The 24,364-nt window shown below is 42.1% G+C and overlaps 1 protein-coding gene across 6 annotated transcripts in view; it reads right to left on the minus strand.

Moving 5' to 3' along the window:
- cdip1 (cell death-inducing p53 target 1) overlaps positions 1-24,141 on the minus strand; it is a 51,088-nt gene extending 26,947 nt beyond the window's left edge. The window contains exons 1-2 of one of the 6 annotated variants that reach the window (XM_041205631.1): positions 24,062-24,141; positions 14,636-14,698 (exon numbers count right to left, since the gene is read on the minus strand). The gene's annotated coding sequence lies outside the window, so the exon portion shown is untranslated. The other 5 variants (XM_041205630.1, XM_041205629.1, XM_041205633.1 and 2 more) reach the window with 5 other exon arrangements.
- Between the last annotated feature and the right edge of the window lie 223 nt (positions 24,142-24,364).

The following is a 24,364-nucleotide window of genomic DNA, read 5'->3' on the forward strand; positions in this document are numbered from 1 at the left end:
GGAGAAAGAATGAGAGGGAGAAAGAAAGAAAGGGAGAAAGAATGAGAGGGAGAAAGAATGAGAGGGAGAAAGAAGAGAGCGAAAGAAAGAGAGAGGGAGAAAGAAGAGAGCGAAAGAAAGAGAGAGGGAGAAAGAAAGGAGAGAAAGAAAAAGGAAAGAACAAAGGAAGGAGAGAGAGAGAGAGAGAGAGAGAGAGAGGGAGAGAGAGAGAGATATGGAGAAAAAAAACAAACTTGCACTTATGTAGCAACTTTAAATGACCTTAAGACATCCTTGAACACGTTGAAACCAATGAATTACATTTGAAGTACAATCACTTCATTTCCAATCCAGGAGGTACAATTCCCAAATCTAGAATGTGATGAAAAATTCTGGCTGAGGCACCTGTAATTCCCTAATCTATTTAATACCCTGATGAGGAAATCATCAGGCTCTTAAGATTCATCCTGTTTATTTTCCCCAGTACCATTTTTAAAAGAAAACTCGTTAAATTCACCAATTTCTTGCCCTTGGCCCATACCTTGGTACTATGTTCTCTGTCTCCGTTATGAAACCTGATGCAAAGGACTAATTTAACAAGTCTCTCATTTTTACCTGGCCAAGATAGTCTAACATACTAATTTTTAATCAGTCCACGTAACTATATTAAGAGAGTAATAAAGGGTTACAAAACATTTGCTGTTAGGTTTAATAAATCTCAAGTTGTTTTTTTTCTATAACTGTCTCATGGTGCTGAACTACATATTACGAACCTTTGCCTTTTAGGGTACTGATTTTGCATTGATATACACCATCATCCTCCAGTGCCTCTCCGCACTGATCCAGCTGGTTGGAGCTGGACTTGCCTGGTACCATTCTTATCCAAATATTTGCAGCCAGAGAATTGCCATCAATGGTTTCTCTTCCCATTGTTGCACAGTTAACTCAGGCATCCCCCAGGGGTCTTATACTTGGTCCCCTCCTACTTTTCATCTACATGCTGCTTCTCTTCAAAAAACACTTCAGTTTCCATCAGTGCCTTGCTTTACCTCACCACCTCACTCAACCCCTCCACTGTCTCTCTACTTGCCTGATATCAAGCTGGATAAAGAGAAATTTCCTTCAACTGAATATTTGGAAGACTAAAGCCATTGTCTTTGGTCCCCATCACAAATTTCACTCCCTTGCCACTGACTCAAGGCAACTGTTGGGTTGAATTAATTAGACTGTCTGCACCCTCAATATCATATTTATCAGAGTTGATCTTTCAACCATGTCTCTATGCCATCACTAGGACTGCCTATTTCCATCTCCATAATACAGTCCAACTCCACCCCTGCCTCAGATTTTCTGCTGTTGAAACCTTCACCCATGCCTTTGCTACCTCCAGACTCGCTTGTTACAACACACCTCTGGTTGGCCTCCCACTTTCTACCTTCCATAAACTTGAAGTCACTCAAGACTCTGTTCTCCATAACCTTACTTGCACCAAATCCTATTCACCCATTACCCATGCTGACCTACACTGGCTCTTAATTAAGCAATGCCTCAATTTTAAAATCCCAATCCTTGTTTTCAAAACCCACCAGGGCCTAGGGCCTGGCCCCTTCCTATTTCTGTAAGCTCCTCCAGCGCTACAACCCTCCAAACTATCTATGCTCTTCTAATTCCAGCCCCTTGTGCATGCCTGGTTTTAATTGCCACATCACTGGTGGCTGTGCCTTCAGCTGCAAAGACCCCAAGTTCTGCAATTCCCTCCATAAACCTCTGCTTCTCTATCTCACTCTCTTCCTTTAAAATGCCCTTAAAACCTATGGTACCTGCTTGACCATCAGCTCCAATATCTCCTCATGTGGCTGGGTGTCATATTTTGTTTTATGGTGCCTCTGTAAACACCTTGGGGTGCTTGATTATGTTGATGTTATATAAAAACAAGCTGCTCTTTGTAATGTACCAATATTGATTTGAATACTTCCCAGTGTGTGGGCTTGTCCATGAACAGTCTCATACCTTAAACGTTTACCTTAAGTTTGAAACCTTGGTTTGTGCCTTCCCTTTCTTCTCAAATTCAATCCTCCTGAGGCTGCCTTTTGCAAGATGCTCTCTTACCATCAGATTGTTAACTATGATTTGTTACCCATCATTAAACTCAATGTAAACCATGTTCCTTTATTCTAGAAAAATTATCTAAATACATTCCATACATTTATGACAATCTGCTTTGCTTCTTCCAGTTTGAACCATTTTGTTTTGCTAGATAATTCCGCGATCTCTAGAATATCCCCCCATATCATCAATATGATCAGGTCAGCAGGCAGCTCCTACCAAAGACTTGCATCCTTTTTTATCTCTTAATTTGACTCACCAATTATGTTTAATGAAATCCCTCCTTTCCACTTTGGTGATTATGTAATAGGTACATCCACTCTTTTCATGTAACATCCCCACCCTTCCTAAAGATCCTACAGCCTGGAATATTTAGCTCTCAATCATGGGGCCCGATTTTAACTTTGCAAATGGATGGGTTTTGAATGAGTTAAAATCACACCCACGTTGTAGCCAGGTCTCTCTAATGGCCACTTCAGCAAACCCTTTAAGCTTAATTCCTGCTTCAAGTTAACTAGTATTTTTTCTTGAGCTATGTGCATTTCCTTCAGAACCCTTGCTTGGGTTCCTGTCCCTAAACAGCCCACATGCCCAGTTGATCTTTTTCTCCTAATTTCATGCAACGTGGATTTTCCCTCCCACCTCCCTGGTCTAAATCTTTCCCTATTGTCCTATTTACCCTTTTGGCAAGAACACAGATGATGAAGAGCATCAGGTCTATACAGCCTTCCCTGGCCCCAACAATGCCCCATAGTCTTAAACCCTCCTGACCTTTCTACACCATGCTTCCAGCCACACATTAGTATTACCAATCTTCTTCTACTTCTCTGGTTCAGCATGTGGCATTGGAAATAATCCAAATATTATGATTCTGGAGGTTCTGTTCCTTGAAGCACCTTTTGCATAAAACTTGCTCCCCTTCCTGACTAATATTATAGGCTAAAGCAGAGTATATGCAACTTGAACGCCCCGCTCAATCCCAAGCCAAGATTCTGACTCTACAGCCACTTTATTACAAGGACAACGTTGTCTACTACTCTGTACGTATCTTAGCCAATAGCCTTTGAAAACTTCAACCATGCTTTTGTCACTTACACAATCAATTACTCCAATGCTGACCTCCATCCTCCAGAAATTTCAGCTGGTCCAAAGTTCTGTTGATGCATCTACAAAATACCAATTCAGCTCGCACATCACATCTGAATTTATTGAACTGCATTAAATATGAGGCATTGATGATGGAGCTAAAATTCTCATTCTTATACTCAACTCTTCCCATGGCCTTGATTCCTAGCTCTATCCCAACAACCGTCCTCCTGTACTCTCGCCTCCTAGCTCCCTTTGTCCCACTACTGGCGATTGTTTCCAGCCACCTAGTCCCAATACACCTCAAACTGAAGTACTCTCTCTGTACTGTCCTTTGAAATACAAGCTTAGAAATTGTGTGCTCAAATCACAGGAGTAGGGAGGCTCAAATCCACAACCTCCCCTCACCCATTTCCCACTTCTCCTCCATTATTGCCCTACCTCCCCTGCAGTCTCAGTGGCCTCTCTGCCTTCACTTTTCCATCTTGCCACTCTTTCATCATCCCCCTCCATTTCTCCTGTTCTCTATATGACCCCCACCCCTGCCAGAATTACTGTGCACCAGTGAGCACAGTGTAATGTGGCACTTCCTCTAAGCTTCAGCACCTTTAATTCTACCCCTTCTGAAACGCTTCTCATCCCCATCTTTTCCTCTGAGTTCTAACCCCACTCATCCTTCCCCTTCCTCCCTAAGTTGCTAACTGTACTCTTCCTGCCTCTCAACCCAAGCCTGTTAATGCTGTGCCACCTTGCCTCCTGTCCTGCAACCCCACTCTACTTTCTCTCTCAACTCCCACCACTCTCCTTACTCACTCCAGATCTCTTCTGGCCTCCAGTGCTGCAATATTCTCTTTGTCCTGATCATTAAAGACTACATTTAGTTTCAACTTCCCTTTTACTTCCAGTCACCTTTTTCCAATATAAATGCCTACGTCCAATCTATAACAAAAAGTGCGAGTGTTATCTTGTCACTCTCTAATGGCATTAGCAGGATTAGTATAATTACAGGTAAAAGCAAAATACTGCAGATGCTGGAAATCTGAAATAAAAACAGAAAATGCTGGAAAAACTCCAAGTCTGACAACATCGGCGGAGAGAAAAACAGAATGAATGTTTCAAGTCCGTATGACCCTTCTTCAGAGCTAAATAGGAGCAGAAATGTGATGAAATTTATACTGTTTAAAAGGGGGGCTGGGCAGGTGAAGCTGGATAGAAGGCCAATGATAGGTGGGGGCTAAGGAGAGGCTGACAAAGATGTCATGAACAAAAAGACAAAGGGAGTGTTAATGGTAGTGATAAGGGCCGAAGAAGGTGCTGATAGTGGCATAAAGGTAAGAAAGCAGAATATGTCAGTAGCAGGACAAGGGTCAGTACTCTGTGAAAGAATAACATGGAACAAGTGACAGATGGCCCTATTGGGGTCGGGTGGGGGAGGGAACAATGGTTGGGGGAAAAAGGGATTTAAAAAAAATGAATAAAATTTAAAAAAATAAAAATATAGATAAAAATTTAAAATTTTGTTTTTAAAAAAAAGGGGTGGTGAAGATAGGAGGAGAGAGTTCATGGTCTGAAGCTGTCGAACTCAATGTTAAGTCCAGAAGGCTGTAAAGGGCATAATCGGAAGATGAGGTGCTGTTCCTCCGGTTTGCATTGGGCTTCACTGGAACATTGCAGCAGGCCAAGGACGGACATGTGGGCATGAGAGCAAGATCGGGTGTTGAAATGGCAAGTGACAGGGAAGTTTGGGTCACACTTGCGGACAAATCGAAGGCGTTCCGCAAAGCGGTCACCCAGTCTGCGTTTGGTCTCTCCAACGTAGAGGAAACCGCATTGGAAGCAGAGAATGCAGTAGACTTAATTGAAGGAGGTGCAAGAGAAGCACTGCTTCACCTGAAAGGAGTATTTGGGTCCTTGGGCATTGAGGAGGGAGGAGGGAAAATGGGCAAGTTTTACACCTTCTGCGATTGCATAGGAAGAGGATGAGGTGTTGGGAGCGATCGAGGTGTGGAACAGTGTGTCCCAGAGGGAACAGTCCCTACGGAATGCTGTCAGGAGGTGAGGGGAAGATGTGTTTGGTGGTGACATCATACTGGAGTTGGTGGAAATGGCGGAGGACGATCCTTTGAATGCGGAGGCTGGTGGGGTGAAAAGTGAAGATGGGGGGACCCCATCATGGTTCTAGGAGGGAGGGGAAGGTGTGAGGGCAGAGGCGCGCGAGATGGGTTGGACACAGTTGAGGGCCCCATCAACCACAGTGGGTGGGAAACCTCATTTAAAAGGAAAAAGGAAGAAATGTCAGAAGTGCCATTTTGGAAAGTGGCAGCATCAGAACAGATGCAACGGAACTGAGAGAATGAGATGGAGTCCTTATAGAAGTAGGGTGTGAGGAGCTGTAGTCGGAGGTAGCTCTGGGAGTTGGTGGGCTTTTTGTCCATGACATTTTTGCCAATCTCTCCTTAGCCCCCACCTATAACTGGCCTTCTGTTGAGCTGCACTTGCCCCACTCCCCTTAACAGTATAAACTTCATCACATTTCTACTTCTATTTAGCGCTGAAGGGTCATACGGACTTGAAATGTTAACTCTGCTTCTCTCTCCACAGATGCTGTCAGACCTGAGTTTTTCCAGCATTTTTTTTTATTTTAGTATAACTAGTTTCTTTTATAAACATGGACACAGAAGTTTCTAATGTGGGGTGGGGGGGGTGGTTTAAAAAAAAGCAGATGATACAAGTTTAAAGCTAGTGTTGAAAATTGGGAATAGCCAGCATTAGGTAGCGTTTGCATTACTACCTTTAGTTGCAGAAACAAAATAATTTCAGATAGAACTTTTTAATTAAACAAAATATGGATTTGTAAAACAATATCTAGCAAAAGTAGCTGAAATGAAGTGTGAACTGAAGTCACAGGAAATTTTAAAAAATACCAGAAGTACTGAATAGATAAGGCTTAGGAAAGTTCTCAGTAGTTCAATGGTTAAGAGTAGTTTTGGATTAAGAGGAGCCTGATAATAAATTGATTTTTAGTACAAATTTTTAGTTTATTATACAATTTGCAGCAAACTGTTATAGATTGCATGTTTTCAACTAGATGCAATGCACTGCAATGAAAATGGGGTACAGTAACTCCTAACTAAAAATCCTAGTTGTGTTCTTTAAAATCACGACTTTAAATGAATCTGAGGTTCCCACAGGAATCAATGTGTAAGCAGGAGTTAGGTTCCTTTAGTTTTTCCAGAAGAGAAATGCCCAATCACAAGTTGAAAAACTGTACAGTATATTCCCAAATAAAATAACCTGTAAAATAAGAAACACTGTATAAATCCAAATTAGATAACATTCACCTCTTTTTTCTTAGGCAGTCCCTCTGGGTTGAGGATGACTTGCTTCCACTCCAGTTCGATGAGTTCTGAGGTTATCCAATGTGTGATCTGCAGACTCTGCCACACGTGGGGCACATGTTACTTGGGGGGGGGGGGGGGGGGTCAGGTAGTTGAGTTGTTTGGAGCTTTGTGCACTTTCTCCGACCCTTGACTTTGCGTCTACATGTTGTCAAAGTCTCTGCATTCAGTGCCTTCCCAAATCAACCTTCTCTATTTTGGCTGGTCACAAGCCAGGGACTCCCACACGTTGGTGGAGATGTTTGACCTTTTCAGGGATGTTTTAAATGCTAAAGCATTTCAATGGAGATGGATTTCAGTGATTAGTGCCTCAATGTGGAGCATGTTTGAGAGGATTTGGCTGTGGAGCTGCTCTTTCCACTGAATTTGGAGGATCTTGCAAAGGCACCACTGGTCGTACTTTTCCGTGCCTGCTGCAGATTGTCCATGTGTCAGAAATATAGGTAGGAGTGTGGAGATCACTGCTGCCCTGGGAACCATGACCTTAGTCTCTGGTTTCAGACCCTGGTCCTTAAATACTCTTTTCCTCAGTTGGCTAAAAGCTGAGCTGGCACAATAGAGACAATGATGAATTTCGTTGTCGACATTTGCCTTTGTCAAGATGCAGCTTGCAAGAGAATGGTCCACACTTTCCAGAAGCTTGCGATCTTAAATCAAAAAGGTGGGGCTGTTGTTCTGTGGGAGCTGGTTGAAAAAGAGACCTTTTTGTTCTCCAATTGTTTAGTGGAAGGTCCACTTTCTCAAAAACTTTCAACTTCACAAATAAGAACTTGCTGCATACAGGAGCTCAAATGACTGAAATTGGATTGTTTTTGATTTAAGGTGGTATAGGGTGAACAGTTTGCTCCTGGTGGAGTTAATGGGACGAAGGGCCAGAATCGTCAATTACCTTGAAAAATGTATCCAAAGGACAGCTGGATGGTTTTCTTTTTCCTTCTGCTGGTAGATCTCCTTGTAGCTGTTAACGCCATCATCAATTAACCTGTTCACTTTAGCACGGCGCTCTCTGTTTGGATCATCCTCAGCGAAGGTTTTCATTGCCTCTCCGATGTGTTGGCACGCTCTGGACAGTCATTTCATTGGCAAAATCCGAGGGGGTGGTGTTGCAGTTTGATCCTCCTCTTCAGCTTGTTGACTCTCTAGCTGCATTAAATCTTCATTGGACAACTTTACTCCATGGGGCTCAAGCAATTCCACCATGTCAGTCTCCTCCACTTCAAAGCCAACTTCACTTGCCACGCTAATGATTTCACGCTTAGCTTCAGAGACAGCATTGAGAGAGCACCTCTGGTTGCTGACACACACGGGCCATGCTTTCCCCCCACAGAATTCATACACAATGATGTAATTTTATCCCATGAAACAGCAATATTGTCGATATCCTCAAGGATGTTGCTGGCGCACCAAAATTCCGACTGTTGGTGCATTCTCACCATCTGCTGCCTTGATGAGCTGGGAGAAGGTACAGCACAGGCAGTCAGCCTTGAATGCCGCTATTGTCCCCTGATACATGGGTTGTAGCAATGAAGTAGTGTTGGGTGGCAGGAAAATTATCTTCACATTTTCAGAAAAGTCATCAAGGTTGATAGGATGACCTGGGTATTATCTAAGTGAAGAAATATTTTGAAGGCGATATTGAATGGTAAATGAGGCAAAAATGTTCCTTGGAATAACACATCAAAGCCCTTGGTGCCTCAAACTGGTACACCACTGAGGGCTTAAATTTGAAATCTCCTGCAGTGTTTGCATCAGGCAGAACAGTCAGGGGATCTTTGGCAGGTTCAAATCATGGCAGCACCATGTCCTCTTTGGAGATGTAAGTTTTCTGTAGCATCTGCTTCCAATGAAGCTGCCATCAACAAAGACTTTCAGTTAGTAACCATTTTCTTCAATGATTTTCTTCAAATGGGCAGAAAATCAGTCAGTTGCTTCAGTATCGGCATTTGCCACATTGTTGGCTATTTCAGTGTTTTGCAAGTAGCAACGTTTTTCGAAACGCTTAAATGAACCACAACTAGCATTGAAGCTGTGAGCTCTTGCCCTGCTCATTCTGCAAGTAGTCATACAAGCCCATATCTTTTGTTTGGATGACCATCAAACTAGAAGCAACTTGCTTTGCTTTTGGTCTTTGATACAGGCTGCCAAGAGTTTTTCCATGCTTTCCATAATGCTGCTTCTAGTCTGGCTTACCCTGCAGCAGTTAAAAGTGTAACACATTGTACATTTTATTTGATTCCATCAACATTACCATGGATTGTTCTCACCATTGTAGGGAGAAGCCCAAGCATGAGGGAAAAAACATACTTGACCTCGTCCTCACCAACCTGCCTGTCACAGATTAATCTGCCCACGACAGTATCAGTAGGAGTGACCACCGCACAGTCCTTGTGGAGACGAAGTCCTGTCTTCACATTGAGAATACCCTCCATCGTGTTGTGTGGCACTACCACCTCACTAAATGGGATAGATTTCGAACAGATCTAGCAACCCAAGTCTGGGCATCCATGAGGCACTGTGGGCCATCAGCAGCAGCAGAATTGTACTCAACCACAATGTGTAACCTCATGGCCTGGCATACCCCCCACTCTACCATTCCCACCAAAACAACACTGGTTCAATGAAGAGTGCAGGAGGGTAGGCAGGAGCAGCAACAGGCATATCTAACAAATGAGGTATCAACTTGGTGAATCTACAGGACTACTTGCGTGCCAAACATAAGCAGCAGGTGATAGACAGAACTAAGCAGTTCCATAACGAATGGATCAGATCTAAGCTCTATAGTCCTGTCGCATCCAGTTGTCAATGACGGTGGGCAATTAAACAACTCACTGGAGGAGGCAGCTCCATAAATACGCCCATCCTCAGCCTAGCACATCAGTGCAAAAAATAAGGCTGAAGCATTTGCAACAATTTTCAGTGGAGGTGAATGATTGGATGATCCATCTTAACCTCCTCCAGAGGTCCCCAGCATCTCACAGGCCGATCTTCAGCCAATCTGATTCACTCCAAGGTGATATCAAGAAATGGCTAAAGACACCAGATACTGCAAGGACTATGGGGTCTGACAATATTGCAGCATTAGTACTGAAGACTTGTGCTCCAGAACTTGCCACACACTTAGCCAAGTTGTTCCAGTACAGCTACAACACTGGCATCTACTTGGCAATGTGGAAAGTTGCCCAGGTATGTCCTGTACACAAAAAGGACAAGTCCAACCCAGCCAATTACTGCCCCATCAGTCTATCCTCCAACTTCAGTGAAGTGATAGGAGTCATCAACAGTGCTATCAAGCAGCATTCGCTTAGCAATAACCTGCTCACCGATGCTCATTTTGGGTTCTGCCAGGGCCACTCAGCTTGACCTCATGACAGCCTTGGTTCAAACAGGGACAAAAGAGCTGAACTCCAGAAGTGAGACAAGACCGACTGCCCTTGACATCAAGGCAGCATTTGACCAAGTGTGGCATCAAGGAGCCCTAGCAAAACTGGAGTCAATGGGAATCAAGGGGAAAACTCTCTGCTGGTTGCAGTCATACCTAGCACAAAGGAAAATGGTTGTAGTTGTTGGAGGTCAATCATCTCAGTTCCAAGACATCGCTGCAGGAGTTCCTCAAGGTAATGTCCTAGGCCCAACCACCCTCAGCTGCTTCATCAATGACCTTCCTTCCATCCGAAGGTCAGAAGTGGGGATGTTCAATGATGATTGCACAACGTTCAGCACCTTTCACGACTCCTCAGACACTGAAGCAATCCATGTCCAAATGCAGCAAGACCGGGACAATATCCAGGATTGGACTGACAAGTGGCATGTAACATTTGTGCCACACAATTGTCGGGCAATGACCATCTCCAACAAGAGAGAATTTAACCATCGCCCCTTGACATTCAATGGTATTACTATGGCGGAATCCCCCACCAATCAACATCCTGGGGGTTATCATTGACCAGAAGCTGAACTGGACTAGCCAAGCTGTTCCTACAAGAGCAAGTCAGAGGCTAAGAATCAAGCGACGAGTAGCCCACCGCCTGACTCCCCAAAGCCTGTCCACCATTTACAAGGCACAAGTCAGGAGTGTGATGGAATACTCTCCACTTGCCTGGATGAGTGTAGCTCCTATAACACTCAAGAAGCTTGACACCATCTCGGACAAAGCAGCCTGCTTGATTGGCACCCCATTCACAAACATTCACTCCCCCCACCACCGACACACAGTGGCAGCAGTGTGTACCATCTACAAGATGCACTGCAGGAACTTCTTTAGACAGCATCTTCCAAATCCACAGCCAACTTGGTGAAGCTACAGGACTACTTGCATGCCAAACAACATAAGTAGCAAGTGATAGACAGATCTAAGCAATTCGACAATCAACGGGTCAGATCTAAGTTCTGCAGTCCTGTCGCATCCAGTACTCAATGGTGGTGGGCAATTAAACAACTCACTGGAGGAGTTCTACCATATAGAAGGACAAAGGCAGCAGACACATGGGAACGCCACCACCTAGAAGTTCCCCTCCAAGCCACTCACCATCCTGACTTGGAAAAATATCGCCGTTCCATCACTGTTGCTGGGTCAAAATCCTGGAACTTCTTCCCTAACAGCACTGTGGGTGTACCTACACCACATGGACTGCAGCGGTTCAAAAAGGCAGCTCACTACCACCTTCTCAAGGGCAATTAAGGATGGGCAATAAATGCTGGCTTAGCCAGGGTTGCCACATCCCATGAACGAATAAAAAAAAAGTGCTATACCAAAACTGAATGCTCATTCTTTGGCCTCAAAACAATTTAAAACCTCGAATTTCCTTTCTAAAGTGATAGTTTTTCTTGTTTTCTCAGCAGCAGCATACTCACTACCATCACTTGTTGGGTATCTCGGACACATGTCCGAGGGTGATTCCTAGGGATTGAAACACTAAGTCACAAGCTGGAAACAATTTCAAATGACTTTACAATGGCCTCTCTGCCTCCACCCAATGCAAAAGTTGAACAAGTGTCACACTTAAGAGCTCCAAAATTAATCATAAGATTGCAGAAGCAAGCTCCTAAATGGCAAGTAATGAATACTGTATTTTTTGCCCAAACTAACCATCCAAGCGAAGGAAAACAATTTTACCTGCAGCAAATGCCTCTCTCACCAATGTTAAAATGGCTTCTTGCCTCACCTGATGCAAGCAGAGTACCACAGTAAGCACATCTGGAGCTCCAAAGTTAAAGTGGATTGCAGAGTCAGGAACTGCACTTGTAATGCACAAAAGTTAACAGTCCACACTTCCACTTTACCCTGAGGAAACTACAGTGGGCATAGTGTTTCTTTGTACAGCACAATACTCTATACTTTCAGTAAAGGCCGTTGTTCCCTTGAATGCGATCAAATGCCTTTCACTCGTTCTTGCTCCAAGATGAATGCGGATCAGTTCACAAGACGCTACATAAGGCCTAACATGAACGTCCCAACTTTCAGGGCGCACACCAGCTCCATTATAAATGTGCTATTAAAGTGGAATCACGTTAACTGAAATAACTTAAAGCAGGGACTTACTGTATACATGGTGCAACAATGCTATCAATTAGGGTACAGTAGTACATAACCAAGATTACATAGCTTGTTCTAAATATATCTATTCAATTCATATGTTGCTATCTGCCATTGCCCATCCAAGTATCTAAAAAGGATCACTTTCAGTAGGTATTTAGTATTTCCTGTTGAGAATCAGTTCGATCGGCTAATAATTTGAAGTCCCTGATAGATACCCTACTTGTAAGCATCTAGGTGCATAAACTTCCTTTTTTGTCATACTGTTAATACAGAAGCAGGTCATTAGGTCAGGCAGAACATTTCAGGTTTGTAGGCCCTTTGTCAGATTCTGACAAGGATGAGCCATGTAGATGGAAGCAGACTGTTTCAAGTACTTGTGGAATTCATTTCCAAGGTTAATGGTTGAAGTTGAAACTGTCTACATTCAAGATTAGACTAGCGCACGAAGGAAAATAAGCTGAAAGAATTTGGATGGGTAAATGTAATTAGAACTACTTACTTGCAGAGGGTAAACACAAATAGGCCGTTTATTTCCATGTTGTACTTCCATTCATTTTTATGAAATAAGGTGTGCGTGAAGGAGGGAGGGAGAGAGAGAGAGAGAGAGAGAGAGAGAGAGAGAGAGAGAGAGAGAGAGAGAGAGAGAGAGAGAGAGAGAGAGAGAGAGAGAGAGAGAAAAAGAAATGAGGAAAGCACATGTACACGAGAGAGAAATTGTGCAAGAGATAATAACCAGGGAGTGCACGAGAAATTTATTGTACTCCAATCCTACAGTAGTTCAACATGAATTTTTCTGTATTTCATGATTTCGTAATCAACATCACAAGATAGAGGCAAGCCATGCAGCCCATCCAAATTCATACATCCAGAAAGAAAATCTGTGACTCCTCAAATAACCACTCATCACAGTATTCAGCTGCATCTTAAATGATTTCAACTTTTTTTTCCCTACAAGACCATGTAAATGCTTATTAAATTAGAAGTTTTACCAACCAACTGTATTCTTTTTCTGTTCACTGCCTTTATCCTAAGCTATATTATTCCTGCTAGCATACCATCTCTGACTGGCTTTCTACCACCAGTACAATGCTTTCATTACTTTTGGCTAAATTAACAAATTTGACATCTTACTCCACCCAATCTGTGAAACATCTTCCAAGCCTACATACTAGCTATCACCTTCTACTCCTTCTGGTTTAGTGCGCATTCCCTTCCATCAGCCATCACATTGCTGCTCTCACATTTTTTCCTAAATCCAACATTCAAAAGTCTGCAAAATTACCTTTCAACCAGCAGCCTTCATGCTAAAACTTCTTCCAAATCCTGCTTAATATCCAAATCCCCTTGTAAATCACCTGTGTGCTTTAAAGTAACCATCCTAAGTGCAAGGCATTAATCTTCAATTTATTCCTGATCTCAGGTGATGAAGATTTAGTTACTAAGCTAGTGTCTTCAGAAAGGAGCTAACCTGTTTGCTTCTATTATAACTAGGCACTTCAGTCGTTTAAGCAAATTATGACAGTGGGATACAGCATAAATACAGCACCTTAACTATTCATTGCAGCAAAACTCCACGCTGACTTGTTTATTTGCAATGCAATTCAAGTGGTTAATTAACATGTATCAACGCATTTGCTTCCTATGGTCATGTGTGCTTGGTTACCTTGTGCGGTAAATTAGGTTTTCACATCGGGTCCTTTAGGACCCTTGGTTTTCCAATACATTTAGCTATTTAAAAGCTGAGCATGTCACAGATCTATTTATAGCATGACTTTTGCAACATTTGTTCAATGTTCTAAAAACTGTAAATATAGCACTAACATCTACGATTAATCTCGGCATTGGTAATATCCAAATAACTATGGTTATACTGTCAAAAATTTAAAAATGCAGATTGTGCTAAAAAGCGTTAAGTAAAATTTGTTTACTTAAATCTATTTGCGAGCTGTAGCTGAAGATGATAGTCAACTCCAGCAGAATGAAATACAGATCTTATCATTTTAGCTCCAAATCATGAATGATGATTCACTGCCTTCTGGACAAATGCAGCACTTTCTTCAGAACAATGCTACAAGTTTTTAAAACATTACACTAAGGGACAGCTGCATTTACTCCACTTCCTCACCGTTCTCCTCCTTTCCAAAAGGCAACATTCTGCAGCCGAGAGGAAAACAGATAACCTACTCATATTTCTGCCAAATTTACTGGCATTTCCATCCAACAAACAGATTTTTCCTGAAAATGTCCAATGATATACAACAAAAACTATCCATCCAAATTGGTTAAAAAAACAAAGTTTTCTGCCATTATTTGAAAAGAACATCGTTTCACGAGCACACGCGATTACAAAACATATTTTAGTTTTGGAAATGGAAAATAGTCGTATGTCATTTTATCATCAGATTAAGGTGCTTGAGGCCTCGACTCTTCCTTTATGATGATATCAACTGCAGTATTTGACACAGCTTGCTGCCACCCTGTGTGATGTCACTTTAGTGAACAGTTTCCTCTTGTAATGGTCCCACCTCACCTCCCGTAAGTGGACGTAGTGCTCTCTGTGGACCAGAATCTTCTGTCCTGTCGTATTCCACCCCTGCAGAGATGATATATGTTTTAGGATTTCAAAATCATAGATTTGCAGTGCCCTTTGCACTATATTTCTCCTCCAGCCACTGATAGCAGTATACAACACTTCAGCTGAGCTCTATTTATAAAAATTTAGCAAGCAGAACATATACAAAGTTGCACAAGTTTATAGCAATAACAAAAAACTACCAGATCTTTAAACATAGAGCATGTTGAATCAGCCTTCAGAGAGAATTGCAATTTTAACATATTCCAGTGACTGCTTAAGATCTTGATTTAAGACAAACAATATTTCCTTATTCCCATTCCAATTCTCTCATCTCAATCCCTAAGGGATGTGCATTTACTTTCACTGTGCTGTTCCTTCTTGCATACTTGAAGTTCTTATAATCTGCTTTTTATATTTCTTGCTAGCTTACTCTCATTTTAATTTTTCCTCTTATCAAGAGGAGATTTAGAGATATCCAAAATTAAGAGGGATCTGGACAGGGTAGATAAGCAAGAAGCTGTTCCCATTGATGGAGGGATGGAGAACCAGAGGACCACTGATTTAAAGGAGATTAGCAAACAAACCAGAGATGACAAGATTAAAACATTTTTTTTTCTACGCAGCGTGGTTGAATGCACTGCCCGAGGGGGTGGAGGAGGCAGGGCCAATTGTGACGCTTAAAAAGGAGAATTAGATAAGCACTTAAAGATTTTAAAATGTGCAGAATTACAGGAAAAAGAGTGCAGGGGGAAGGACGAGCTGAATTGTGCTTTCAGAGAGCTCGCGTGGATTCCATAGACTGAATTACCTCCTTCTGTGCTGCAACTATTCTAAAGATTCTACAGCAACATTGAGGTGAAGGTGGTCGTGTGGGATCGTAATGCTCTCCACAAACACCCACATGCTGCAATTGCAGCACACCACCTGAACTGCTATCTGTATTCAATCTTGTTTCATTTAATTAAAGTTTGTGTATGTAATCAATTTAGCTCTTAACAAATTACTTGTTCTAATTTAAGTCACAGGCAGATTAAATACAAAACCACAGGTATGAGGCAAAAAGCTGCACCCCCATTCCCCTCTCAACTTATTTCTCAACTTATATACAATGTACTTCATTCATGAACACTGTATCAGCAGATACTGTTCATTTTTATACACTTTTGAGCCTTACCCAACTTACAAGTGCTCACACAGCTTCCCAATCTAGCCCCCATTTCAACCAACACTTACAGCTGATCAACTGAACTATTTACTGCCATGACAGGCAGTTTGTCAAATGTTAACTTGCAGTTCCTTTTAGTTGTTGAAGTTCCAAGTTAAATTCAAAAGGTTAAACTAAATTTCAGTTTGAGACTACTGACCTACTACTTACCACCAAGTTGCCAATTTTTGCATGCCGTTCATGAGGCAGCCTGTTTATGAACACTGTCAATTGCTCACATTACATAATTGCAAAAGTGATGTTCATTGCGAGTTCGGTTTATAACCTATTTGTTTGTGCTGTATAATCACATTTGTGGTAGATTTTAAGTAATTGGCCAAATACAAACAGTGCAGCAGCTTCACCATGGATCTTTTCTTTGTTCTTTATACATGAATAGGATGGGAATAGAGGGATATGGATCCCAGAAGTGCAAAATGTTTTAGTTTGCCAGGCAATATGATCAGCGCAGGCTTGGAGGGCCAAAGGGCTTGTTCCTGTGCTGTACTTTTCTTTATTCTTTGTTCTTATTTCTGCTTGACTTCAGAGAGTTACCAGAGACAGTGAAGCAAGTGATTCAGATCACACAAGATGCAATTTTGGCAAGATAAACAACAAAAATAATCTGAATTACAACTCTGGGAAGCTTATAGTATAAACCTTAGAAAATAAATAAACTTTTATATGAACATAAAAAAAGTGGAAATCATTAATTGCTCTATCACAGAAAGTAATGTTTCCAATTGACTGCTGGAGAGTCCTAATAGACATGGAATTATATTTCTAGCTTCCAAATTAAATGTAATAATTTTAGAATAGTTTGACTTGGTTAATAGCATTCTCTAAAGCTGAACTTCAGGGCATGGCCACATATTCTGTATTAACTCTTCTGTGCAATACGGAGTGCTGCATTTGCCACAGATTTTTGAAATGTTAAACTTCCTCTTTAAGTGAATGTAAAAAATCTCATAAGCATAAAGATGTAATAAATGGAAGCAGCACTAATTACTTGACCCCTCAAGCCTACTCCACCATTCAATAAAATTATGGCTGATCTGACTGAGGGCTTAATTCCACTTTCCTGCCTGCCTCCTCATCCACTTCCCTCCCACGCCATCCCCCACAACTCTAGACTCCCCTGTAGATCAAAAATCTGAATATATTCAAGGTGGAGTTAGACAATGATGCAGCTTCCACTGCTCTCTGGGATAAAGAATTCCAAGGACTAAATGTCTTCAGAGAAAAATTCCTCTCATCTCAGTCTTGAATGGAGATCCCTTATTTTGAAACTGTGCCCTCAAGTTCTAGCTACTCCCACAAGGGGAAACATCCTCTCAGTAACCACCCTATCAAGCCCCCTCAAAATCTTACATGTTTCAATAAGATCACCTCTCTCATTCTTTTAAACTAAAATGAGTTTAGGGCCAACCTGCTCAAAAGACAACCCTTTCACCTCAGGAATAAACTTAGTGAAACTTCTCCGAACTACCTCCAATGCAAGTATATCCCTCCTTAAATGATGAGAGTAAAACTGTACATAAGTTTTCCAGATGTAGTCTCACCCATGGCCTGTACAGTTGTAGCAAGACTTTCCTGCTTTTACACTCCAACCCCTCCTTCTAGAAGGTGAAGGTGACCTTGCAATGCTGTTAGGAAGAGAATTCTCACAACGATAAAGAAAAGACAATGTGACTTGGAGTGGATGATGTTCTCACACAAATTCAGTCCTTGCCCTTCCTACACTATTACAACAATAACTGCATTTCAAAAGTGTTTCATTAGCTGTAGAGATCTTAATACATCACAAAGCACATGAAAAGAGCTACATAAATGAAAGTGTTTCTTTCTTGGTGGTGCAGGTCACACAGGTTTGGAAAAATCTGAAGAAGTGTTGGTGACTTGCCACAATGGATCCTGTGAAAGTGTAGAAAGTAACTATAGAATGCTGATTGTGCAGGGAATGGATGTTTCATCTGGTGGATGGGGTACCAAGCAAACTACAGGAAAGGTCAGGGGTATGTTAGAGGGCAGGAGAGATTAAATGGCAATAATGTCATTGAACAAAAGGCAGAGGAAGTGGCAATGGTTGTAGTAAAAAAATGGTCCAGATGCCTTGGTCCAAATATTTGTCCAACCATTCTGCCCATTAAGTCCATGCCAGCTCTCTGTATATCAAACCACAAAGTCCCATTCCTCTGGTCTCTGTTGCCCTGTGAGTGTATTTCAAGTGCCCATCCAATTTCCTTCTGAAGCCATCAATTGTTTCTGCTTCCATCATCCTTGTGGGCAGCGAGTTCCAGATCATTGCCACTCACTGCATAAAAAAGTTCTTCCCCACATTCCACCTGCAGCTCTTGCACTAAACCTTAAACCTGTGTGCCCCTAGTCCTTGTATCATCAGCTAAAGAGAACAGTTTTTCCTTTTTTACCTTACCCAAGCCCGTCATAATCTTGTACACCTTCATCGAATCTCCCCTCAATCTCCTTTGCTCCAAGGAAAACAACCCCAGCTTCTCCGGTCTAAGTTTATAACGAAAATCCTTCATCTCTGGAACCCCTCACATCTTTCCTAAAGTGTGGCTCTAACTTAACCAGAGCTTTGTGAAGGTTCAGCATATCTTTCTTGCTTTTGTACTCGATACCTCTTTTTATGAAGCCCAAGATCCTATAAGATTTGCTAACCACACTCATTATGTTCTGCCACCCTCAAATTTACACAAATGCATCCCCAGGTCTCTCTGCCGCTGAACATTCCGGAATGGTGCCATGAAGTCGACATTGCCTCCCCCTATTCGTTCTACCAAATAAAAGCAACAGATCCAGCAGCAATCAAATCAGCTGTCTTGAAGACAAAGACAGGGGTGCTTATCACTGAACCTAGCAAACAGATTAAAGGGTGGGTGGAGCACTACCTCGAGCTCTACTCAACAGAGAAGGTTGTCACTAAAGAAGTTCTCAACACCATTCCAGACTTTCCTGCTTCCAACTCCGCTGCCTGAAATGAATATTAGCAGTGTAGTAGGGCTCAACAAGTCCATTGGTAAAGCCCAGTAAATGATGACATTCAACCCGAAATCAAAAATGGAAAACTAGCACTGCCACATCTTCATGAACTTTAAAAAGCAAAATACTATGGATGCTGGAAATCTGAAACAAAAACAAAAATTGCTGGAAAAACTCAGCAGGTCTGACAGCATCTGTGGAGAGGAAGACAGAATTAACGTTTCAAGTCTGTATGACTCTTCTTTGGCCTTTGATTGCTTTGCTCCGACCAAATTGCAGACCCTGGCATTACACATCTATCCTGAGTTTCAATCCAGTTTCAGAGCTGGCAGATCAACAGTAGACATGAGTTTCTCACTTTGGCAGTTACAGCAAAAGTGTTGCAAATAGTGCAGACCACTCTATTTTGACTTCATGGACCTCAAGGCCTTCAACCTAGCTTGCAGAGACAGACTCTTCAAACTGCTGCGAAAAATAGGCTGCCTGCCTGGACTCCTGAGCATCATTTCCACTTTCCATGAGAACATGCACAGTTCCAGTAATTATTTCTCCATTGTATCAAATGCTTTCAAGATCAGTAGCAGGGTAAAGCAGGGTTGGACCCTGGCGCCAACTCTCTTTGGCAAGTTCTTCTCCATGCTGCTATTGTACGCTATCGGTGACTCAAATGAGGGTGTCTATCTGCATAATAGAATTGACAATGAGCTGTTCAACTTGGCAAAGCTGCAGAGTACATAAAGTCCTAGTCCATGAGTTGCTGTTTGCTGATGACACTGTGCTGTGGCTTCCCATACTAAAGTTCACTTGCAGCAGCTTGTAGATCGGTTCTTCCATGCCTGTAAGGAGCTTGGACTGACAGTGTCAGAAAGAGAAAAAAGTTATGGGCCAGAGCTTAGGGACTCTATCTTCCATCAACAATGACAACCTCACTCTGGCGGTCGTTGACAGATTCACATACCTTGGATCAACAATTGCCAGCAGCCTGTCCCTCAATGCCAAAAATCAGCACCAGGATTGCCAAGGCCACAGCTGTCATATCAAAGTTGTGATGGCGAGTGTGGACCAACAGCAAACAAACAAAAATGCAAAGTTCCGTGTGTACCAGGCTTGGGTTCTCAGCACCCTCTTTACTGTAGCGAGGCATGGACAACTTATGCAAGCCATGATACAGCTTCCAAATGCACTGCCTCAAATGAATATTGGGCATCTTCTGGCAGGACATAGTACATGTTTGCCCTTTTAAGTCACTGGTGACTCTGTTGGCTGGGTCACATGAGCTGAACGGATGATGGCCGCATTCCCAAAGACATGCCCTATGGTGAGCTTGCTTTCGGCATGAGATCAACAATTTGTCCACATCTGCAATTCAAGGATGTCTGCAAGTAAGACTTCAAGGTGAAAGATGCATGGGAAGTCCTCACTGCTGACCAGAGCGCCTGGAGGCAAGCAGTTAAGAAGGGCGTGGAAAAAGCAGAGGACAAAAGAAACAACTAGATGGCAGAAAAGAGAGAAAAGGCATCAGTCGACCTTGGCTCAACATTATTCACCTGTGCCATCTACAGAAGGGACTGCCATTCATGTCAGCCTGTTCAATCCAGAAGTGACATACACCATAGCCTCCCCAGGTGGACTGATGCCTACCATTTACACCTCAGATGATGATTTTTGGGTTCCCATTTTTGTTGACTGCCATTCTATTGTCATATTCTCTCTTATTAATCTTATTTTCCTCTTCATTTCCCCTCTCAATCTGATGTATTTGACCTGGTTCTTGCTTGAACAATTCACCTGGCATGCAACATAGGCCCTCTTTTTATTTCATCACATTCTCTATCTCCCTCAGCATCTAAGGATCTCTGGCTTTAATTCCTCTACTTTCTATCCTTATTGAAATGTACCTAGCTTGTATCTGAAGCATCTCCTCCTTGAAGATCACCCAATGTTCCATTACAGTTTCGCCTGCAAGTCTTTTGTTCCATTTTAGCTTGGCCAGCTCCCCTTTCACCCTATTAAAAAGTTAACCTTCTTCCAATTTACACGTTTTACTTTAGATTGTTCCTTGCACTCCTCTATTATTAGCCTAAAAGTTACGATACAATGATCTCTCTTACCCAAGTGCTCCCCAACTGAGGCTTGGTCCACCTCATTCCCCAGTACAAGATCCAGCAATGTCTCTTTCCTAGTTGGGCTGAGAACGTACTGGTCAAGGGAGTTCACCTAAGCACATTTCAGAAATTTCTCCCCCTCCTTGCCCTTTACCCTAACACTATTCCAATAGATATTTAAGCAATTAAAGTCCCCCAATATCACCATTCTGTAGATCTTGCATATCTCTGATTTCCCTGCAGATTTGCTCCTCTATCTCTCTCTTACTACTTGGGGGCCAAGAGAACAGATCCAGTAGCGTGATCACACCTTTTTTGATTCTCAGCTCTGACCAAATGGATTCCATCCTTGCCCTCTCAAGGGTATCCTTCTCTTTCCCACACTACAATGTCATCCCTATTCTGTTATACTCTTTCTTGTGCTTTGTAGATAATGGAAAGGCTTTTAAGAGTCCTGAACAGCAAATTTTTCTCAACAGATAAATTGATGAATCTTTAATTCACTGTTTACATATTTTAGCCGCTGCCCTGCACAAACTGCCTGCTGCATTTGCCTACATGTTAATGACTGCTATCAAAAGTACTTAAATGATTGTGAATTTGGGATGGACACAAGGTGCAACACAGACAAGAGTCGCTTTTAAATAGCAGCAACAGACCTTGGAACATTCCAAAGCACTTTACAGTACTTTCGAAGTATAACAAATTACAACATATATTCACACTTCAAAAAATTAATTGGTTGTAAAGCTCTTTGGGACTTCCTGTGGTCATAAAAAGACACTATATAAATGTAAGTTTTTTCTTTTCAAATGTGCAACATTATGATACATTTATATAGTACCGTAAATGTAGCAAAACTTAAGACATTTCACAAGTGTGTTACTATACAAAATTGGACAATGAGGCATATAAGGAGCTATTTGGACAGGGGGTCACAGTGCTAAGTTGTAAGCAGCATCTTAAAAGAGGAAAGTGAGAGACAAGTTTAGGAAGGGAATTCCAGAGCTCAGGCCAGGGTCTAGGCAGTTGAAGGTATGGCCACCAATGGTGGAGTAATTAAAAATAAAACAAAACAGGATGCGTTACAGGCCAAATTATAGGAGCACAGATATCTTAGTGAGCTGGAGGAGATTACAGAGATATGGAGGAAATGAGGCCATGGAGGAATTTGAAAATGAGGACGAAAAATTTAAAGCTGAAGGGTACATGAATTTAAGTACCAGCGTGATGCTAGGTACGTAGTAACCGTATGTCCCAAAGACTGGCAGATCTTATCAAGCAGCATGTCTCTTCCGCTGTTCTTAACAGGCAGTAACAGACTGTACCCAACCAGCCTGTGCTTGCAAAACTCAAAACAGTGTCCAACATTAGATGTGGTTCTGCGATTGGACAACATTTGCTAAATAATCCTCTGTGTTAAAAATTACACTGACAACCAATTTAAGATTGTGACCAGAGCTTGCAGCGTGGCACATTTGCATGTACTGGAAGCTACACATGTTAATACACAGGGTCCTATTCTTTGCAAACAGAAGAAACATGTATACACATTGCACCTGTTTCAGCTAAACAAAACAAGTGATAGCCATTCGTTGGTTTATTCCTCAGGGCAATGCCTTGACCAATCAGAATCAAGCTGCCTGGTTTAACTTTCAAACAATGCTTGGCAGTTAACAGTCAGTCACCATTAACCGGTGCATTCTCCAAGGCAATGCCTCCCCCAGTCAGAGTCCAATTGCCAACCAATCAGCACTCTCTTCTCATGGAGTAAAAGTTGTTGCTTCCCGACATTGGTATTCTTGTGATTGTCTTAATGAGTGCAAGATGAAAAGCTTTGACAAAATGTCTTTTTTCAGGAAAACTGAAGGGTAATGTCATTAAGTAGCAACTACTATTCAGCTCGAAAACAACTTTATGTTTTAAATCAAAATGTATTTATGCAAATCATTTACCAAGAATCTTAAAGGCTTGAAGAACAAACAACATGTAAAAGTGACAAAATCAGAATATGGGCAGCTATCTATACAATTTTGATTAAAACCTCTGAAATGTTCTAGAATACGTAGCAACCTTTAAAACTGAAACATTCAAAATCAACTACAATATCCACAAAGAAAATCCATTTTAGAGACTGCAATTCCACATGTTCATCCAATTTTTACATTCAGGTGTACATCCTCACCTGAAAATGCCAGATGCAAAAGTAGTCAGTCATATTAATTTAGACATGAAATATGCATAGACGTACAATAAAAAGCCAAGCCTCTGCTATACTTGGTTTAAAAAAGATCTAGAAATAGATGTTACGGCTATCAACCTACAGTACTCAAAACCAGAAATATAAAATCCTGCATCAAGTTAAAGGGGTATTGTCTTCACGGAAAAGTACTGGCAGACATGTTTTGTTTACAAACACCCACAAATGACCAATTTTGCATTACTACATCATCCTGTTTACACCTATTACACCTAAAAATCTGACATTTAATTATTCTTAGAGAATTTGCTTTACAGGTTTTAACTTGCATTTCCGCCTGGATTCGTCGATTAAAATCTTCCCTTTGGTGTTGATTTGAGAGATGGTGTACAAGATATTGAACACTCCTGTATAACTAATGAAGTACTGCAGCTACATTTCTCCTCCAGAAGGATAAAGGTCGCTTTGCTGAAGCTTGATGCACCAACAGACGGGAATTATTTACCTCCTACTTCGAGCGCCGCTTCTTTCCTCCGGGGCCTCCGGAATCGAACTAGTGGCAGAAGGAGGACGCAGGCCCCGGCTGGCTGGGTCCAACGGCGCGGGGCGCTCCGGGAGTTGTAGTTCTCCCAGCCACCCCTGGCCGCAAAACGTTACGGAGAGGCTCGGGACCGAGGACTACAACCCCCAGAACGCACCGCCAGCAAAACACTTACGGAACCAAACACGGTTATGAGCCGCTCATTCCAGTTAACGGTTCCTCTTTTGGTAATCTTGGTCCCGATGATAAAAGGAACAGAACCCCCAAACGATTATGTGCTATTTTATAGCAAGTCATTTCATATTCCCTACAGTCTAAGTTTCCTCACCGAGCCGCTGTCCTGCCCTCAGCATCCAAGACCCTGGAGCCGCAGATATGCTGTCGGCGCATGCGCCCACCAATCCCCACCTGCATGACATTGTTCATGTGCAGCTCCTTAAATACTGATGCATTCGCTTACAAAATGCAGCGTTAACGTTTCTGCAAATATAACCTGTAATTGTAAGCGCAGTGAGGCACTTCAAAGTGCCACATGCCGTATTGAAAGAAATTGAACCGCATTGCACTCGAGTAATGTCAATTTGAATTGTTATGTCATGTACTTTTACCAATTTTATGAACAAGGTATATC

This window comes from Carcharodon carcharias, chromosome 15 (assembly GCF_017639515.1).
Source record: "Carcharodon carcharias isolate sCarCar2 chromosome 15, sCarCar2.pri, whole genome shotgun sequence".
Lineage (NCBI taxonomy): Eukaryota > Metazoa > Chordata > Chondrichthyes > Lamniformes > Lamnidae > Carcharodon > Carcharodon carcharias.